Source organism: Melospiza melodia, chromosome 22 (genome assembly GCF_035770615.1).
Source record: "Melospiza melodia melodia isolate bMelMel2 chromosome 22, bMelMel2.pri, whole genome shotgun sequence".
Classification (NCBI taxonomy): Eukaryota; Metazoa; Chordata; class Aves; order Passeriformes; family Passerellidae; genus Melospiza; species Melospiza melodia.
Genome location: NC_086215.1, coordinates 4,958,000 through 4,964,538, shown reverse-complemented (window position 1 = coordinate 4,964,538; position 6,539 = coordinate 4,958,000).

Below are 6,539 nucleotides of genomic sequence, written 5' to 3'. Positions count from 1 at the left end.
AGGGAATTTTGTAACATCTTTCCTTATTTGCCCTATGGGGATGGAAAAAATAAACAACTTCACAGTTTCTTGCCTGAGCAGAAGAGTGATGGAGCTTTCTTATTTTGAGAAAGGTGAACCAACAAAGCCTTTCAACCTGCCAGAATTATAAATAGACTTTCACCCCACATTCCTGCACTTCCCTTGATGTACAGACTGCATCTCAAGCTAGGGAAACTTTGATTTCTCAGTGGTTCTCATATTATTTCCCAGTAGGGTTCAGTGTATGAATGCCATGCTGAGCAGACCCTGTAGGACATAGGGAGATTTGAGAGCTGTCAAATGCTGAATGCCAGCTTTTTGGGGGGTTTATTTGGGGCCTGGGGTTTACTTTGGGGTTTATTTCCAGCCTGGGTATCTCATGCTGCCAGGTGAATTCCACTGTGAGGTAACTCTGCTCTCCCAGTGAGGTCTAACCAGAGATGATGTGGTCCCTGGAAAGGTTTGGTTGTTTTCAATCTGACCTCAGATCTCTCATCTCTCTTTTATCGAAAGCTTCCAACACTCATGCAAAGGGAACACAAATAACAGCTTCCTCCCTAAATCAGACTGACCAACCTTTAATTCATAGTTCCACTTCTCTCCATGGCCAATGATTAATACTTCACACTGACACAGGGGGGAAATTCTGATTATTACAGCTGAATCACTCCAGAGCCCTGCCTGTCCTAACCCAAATCCTTGGATCTGTGTCCCAAAGACACCCAAGCTGCCCTTCCCAGTATCCTCCCTTTCAAAATCACTGCTCACCCCCACCCCTGGGTGCCCACAAGCCTCACACCATCCCTTGGGTGGGTGACAGGGCCCCAGGATGCTGCTCCAGCCTGACCCTGCCCCACAGCTCAGCCCCCACTGATGCTCAGCACAATTCTCATTTTCCAGGGTTTGGGGTAAAACTCTGTGCCCTTTCCTGAATAGTGTCTCCAATTATATGATCTAAAAAGGCCCTTTCTGGTTTAAATCCTGTAATTCTCCTGCAGATTTTGTGGGTGAGATCCTGTTCAGTGATGCTTTTGTGGTGGTGCTGCTTCTCTGTGCCCATTTGGGGTGTGTGTGACACTGTGCCACTGTCACTGTCCCTCACAGCACTCTGGAATTGAGCTTTTCCCTTCACACCCCTGGGCTCCAGTGCTTGTTTCCTCCTGCTACCCAAATCCATCCATGAGCACTTCCTCCCCCTGACCCAAATCCACCTCATGGATTTTCTCAGGCCAAGATTTTCAAGAGCCACACTCACACCAGGAAATTGAAATGTTCTTTTTCTCTCTCTTAATGACCTTGAAATGGATACAATCCTCTTCTATTTTTTTTTATTAATTAGATCCCAGAGTGTGCATGAGAGTCTGAATGTACTTCTGTATGGATCAATATTTTTATTATGCTGCTGAAATCACACAGCAATAGCCTGGTATTCAAGAAATTATGAGATCCTTGTGGGAAATGAATGTTCTTCTGGTGTTCTATAACAGAATAACTGGAATTTCAGTGATTTCAAATCTCTAGATGTGCCTGAAAATCTCATTCTGAATAACTCTGCATATTTTTTTTATTTAAACTATATTAATTATTCCATTTCTACCAGCTTTGCAATTCATGTATTATTTTCTTCCGGTAATTAAGCAGAACACAGAGGGGTTTAATACCCAGAAATGAGTTTTCCACTTGGATTGACTCTCCCAAGTGCTGCTGAAAGGCACCAGAAGTTTTCCAGCTCCCCAGTTTGGTGGATGCCACAGGGGAAGAACTCTGGGTGTGTTTGAGCAGACAGTAAATCCCACTGAGCAAACTCTGTCTCTGACAAATTTGTGGAAGTGATTGCACTTTTATAACTGTTCCATTTGTATTGTTTTATTATTGCTTTTTATTATCCCTCCTAACACCTCTGCTCTGCAAAGGAGATGGATGGTGCACATCCACTGCAATATCAAGAGGTGGGGTTTTTTTTCCCATAACCAATTTTCAGCTAATTTAACACACCTGATTTTCCATATTCTTACAAGACTGAGCGATATAATTCTTTTGAGCAAGGAGGCAGCAGCACAGCATGAATAAATCCTCTGCAGCTTCCCAAGGAGATAACACTGCTCAATGGCTGCTTTAACCTTCCCTTTTCCCTCTCATTTTACTCCTGTCTGATGTCTATTTTTATCCAGTGATCTTTTTTGAGAAACAAAACGAGTAAAGAATGTTGCTAATCCTGGAAACCCTCCAAGGGGCTGGGATGAGAGATGGGAGATAGGCAGCATCTCCCTCAAAAGAGAGTTTTGTGCTGACAGCCAAAGGCATCCTCACAGCAGTGTGGGCAATGAGATACTGGAGTGTCATTTCCTCTGCTCAGGACCATGTGAATGGACAGAGATTCTAATAAATGCTGTTAAAAATAAACCCAAACAACTGTTTCAGCCTTGGCCAAGGGCTGAGATGTGCAGCTCAAGCACAACCCCTCAGTGATTCATCGGAGGAAACAAAGCCTCCGACGAGGTGATTCATCCTCAAAGTGCTCTGGGTGTTTTGCACCACCTCAATTTACTGATTTTGCATTTCCATATCAAATGCTCTCCACATGTGCTGACATGTTCATGGGTGTGCAATCAGCTGCAGCTCAGAGGGGGCCAGAGAACCCTGCAGCCACTGGGGTCTCTCACTGAAGATAAAGATTGCCACAGACATGTTTTATGAAAAATCCTTTCATTAGGATCTTTTCTCCTGAGAAGGTGAGAGGCCTCAGAGATGAAATGTAAACAATGATTATCTGCTGCTGTGGAATGCAACAGGTGCATCTGTGATTGGTCTCATGTGGTTGTTTGTAATTAATGGCCAATCACAGTCAGCTGGCTCAGATTGTCTGGTCAGTCACAAGATTTTATCATCATTCCATTCCTTTCTATTCCTTTCAAGCCTTCTGATAAAATCCTTTCTTCTATTCCTTTAGTATACTTTTAATATATCATTTTCTTTTAATATAATATATATCATAAAATAATAAATCAGCCTTCTGAAACATGGAGTCAGATCCTCGTCTCTTCCCTCATCCTGGGACCCCTGCAAACACCTCCACAAAGGATCTTGAAAATCCTCTCATTCCAGGCTGGATGGAGCTCTGAGCACCCTGGGACAGTGGGAGCTGTCCCTGCCATGGCAGGGGTGGGACCAGGTGATTTTTAAGATCCCTTCCAACCCAAACCATTCTGTGATCTATGTAGGCCTGCAGGGCTGCACTGTGGAAAATCTAAGGAAATAGTCTGGAAAAGTAGAACTGCCAGAAAAACACTTTTTGTTACAGTGGCTCATGTTGATGGGTTCTCTTGAGTGTCTTTCAGGCATCTCAGTGCCCAGCTCTTCTGGGCAGGGAAAATCCTGCTTTTCCACCAGCAAAACCTGCTGTGTGTGGTGCGCTCAAAAAGCCCCAAGAGATTTGCACAAAGGCATCAAAGAAAGGAGTGAGAGGGAGGCAGAATTCAAGAATGGGCAAGATTAAATAGTTCAGCCTGCACAAACTGAGAGTGACATTGCCAAGATGGATGATCTCTAAGGTCCATTCCCCCTCAAAGCCCTCTGTGATTCCCTGATTCCATAAGGAGCCTGACAGCCTCCCTGCTATCACTGGCCCTCCATTAGGGTGATGGCAGGAGTCACTCAGGGTAATAAAACAGACATTAGGGTTCATTTTGTCTCTCAGATCTTGGATGAGGTTCTGGGATGTAAACATGGCTGATGGCTTTGACAAGAAATGGACACAGTTCATATGAAGCCAGTAACCTCCTATGGCACCTACACTCTTCACCCCCTGGATTTCAGTGGCAGCTGGGTGCCCACACATCTCTCAAAAATTGGGCATTATTGTCTTTGATAAAGTTTCAGTTATCACAGCTTCAGTCAAGGGTGAATTTCCAGCGACCCCATGGATGGGTTCTCAGCTCTCAGTGAGTTCATTTCCTTTCAGCCAAGGAGCAGAACAATAAGTACAAACAGCAGGCTGGGATGTTTTGTATCTCTCCTGACAAAGGCAATCACTTGCAATATCTACCAAGAAATAATTAGAGCTGCTGGTTTTGTGGTTGCCTTGTTTTCTGCCTCCCTGCCCTTTTATGCAAAGCTCTTTGCTGCAGAGGACACAGCTCGTGCTGATGCAACTTTGGGGCAAGCACCTGCTCTTTAACCTCTTGAATCAGAGCTGGGGAGAACTGATGCAATACTGGTCAGAAGAATGAAACTGAGCTCTGGGAATCAGCATCATCAGGCAGGTGAGAGTGTGAAAGGTGTGCAGGGTGATGTTGTCACGTTTGAAAGCACATCACCACCTCTAAGCCAGAACACACAGCCAGAATACCCAAAATCCCTATTTAATGGGGGTGCTCCATCCCTGGAAGTATCCAAGGCCAGGACAGGAACCACCTCTGAGCCAGAACACACAGCCAGAAGACTCCAAAACCTCTATTTAATGGGGATGCCTAATTCCTGAATGTGTCCAAGGCCAGGCTGGACAGGGCTTGGAGCAGCCTGGGACAGTGGGAGATGTCTCTGCCCAGGAAGGGGTGGGACAGGATGAGCTTTAAGGTCCCTTCCAACCCAAACCAGTCTGGGATTCTGTGAATATAGGACCTTCCCAGCAGATTCCAGCTCACCTCGTGGGTTTGCAGTGCTGTGCTCATGGGCTGAGCAGATTTATCTCAGAAACTGGTTTAGCCTGGATTGCATTTGTTTGCACAAATTTATCCAATTTTTTCTCAATGATATTGACTGATCTCTTTTCCTTTTGCAGCCACTACACCTGGTTGTCCTTACATGAGTTTAGCACAGGTGTTTCTCTGTTTGAAGAGCTGACCTGCAGTCCAGGTGTGAGTGTGAAAGCCTAAGAGCTCGCTGAGAACTGGGCCCTCCTCATGACACCGCACAAGGTGACACCCCACAAGCTACACCTCCATTATCCTCCATTATCCCATGCAATATCATCTACCCCAGTGAGGGATGTACCTGCTCAGTCATGAGCAGGAGGTGCTGACTGCCTGCTCCAGAGTCACTGCAGGACATTGGGAATTGGGATTTTCCTGCATTTCAGAGCTGTCACATGGCTGAGGAGGGCTGGGGATTACTTTGGTGGGGAATCTCCGTGTGCTGCTTCCCAAAGAGTGGATTTGCTGCTCTGTACTTGCTGCCTTAAAGGGTCAAATGAATTTCCACAGGCAAGAATTTGTAAATCTTTCCTTTATAATAAAGATTAATTTCCAGAACTAGAATCTCTGCTGCTCATGGCTGTCCAGAAGTTTTGCATCCACCAAGAAGGTGAGGATCCACCTCATCCAACCTGCCAGGTCTGACCGAGCGTGACCATTTTCTCATCCCTTTGTCTCCGGTTTAAACAGGTTGTGCCTGTTCCCATGGTGATAAGGGATGCTGTGAAAAACATTGCTTTGCAAATCTGTAGAAACCTTTGTAGTGCTGTGCTCCAGTGATTTCATTAAAGATAGTGGTAATGATAGAAAATGCTACAACTCTGCCATGTCAGGGGTGTAAAGAAGAACAATTGGATTAAAATTTAAAAGTTCTACCGTGTGGGAGGCCATGAGCCCAAATCAGAGGAAACTGGAGAATTGCACTCAATAATGCCTGTCTGATATTCTTCCCAAGGAATTTCTTGTTGCTCTCTGCCAAAGGCAAGGTGCTGAGATGGGTGGACCATTGATTCTCCTTGCCTTCTCTGATGTCCTTGTAATATCAAATTGGGATTAGCTGAGACAACCCAGGATTTGTTTTCCTGTTAAATAAAGTAATTGGTTTGAATGGATGTGGTTCAAAAGGGGACACACACCCAGCTGGGAACATTCTCAGAAAAACTCAGGTGTCTTTTGACTTGGACTGGCCAGAAAGTCAGGAGTCATCCCACGGAAAACATGCAGGGTCCTTTAGCACTGAACAGAGGGGGAATGTTTCCAGATAAATCTCACTTGAGCTCTGTGCAAAGCCAGGGTGATAGTCCCAGGCCAAGGGAGGATAGAAATGAGCAGGAATTCCCTGTCTACAGATAATCCTGTACTGACACCCTCTGTGGGCACATCTCAACCTCTGCATTCAGCTACTTTGATGTCACTGCTTCCTTTCTGCCCAGAACTTTCACCCTGCATCAGAAATTTATTTCTGACACATTTCTGTGAAGTTCTTCAACCACCCAAATATCTCCAGGCCTCCCCAGACAAGGCTAGCCATATAATTATAGAATATTTTGAGTTGGAAGGGATCCACAGGATTGAGTCCAACTCCCTGCTCCTCCCAGCAGTGCCCAACACGAACTCCTGTGACCAAGAGGCTCACCCAGAGGTTCCTTTCCCCTTGGGCAGGGTTAGCACTGTGGGGAGCCTATTCCAGTGATCAGCCACCCTCTCAGGGAAGAGCCTTTCCATAAAGTCCACTCTGAACTTCCCCTGGTGCAGCTCCAGGGCAGGGGCTGGTCCAGGATCAGCAGCTCCTACCCTGCTCCTGTTGGGAGGAAGCTCAGGACTGCC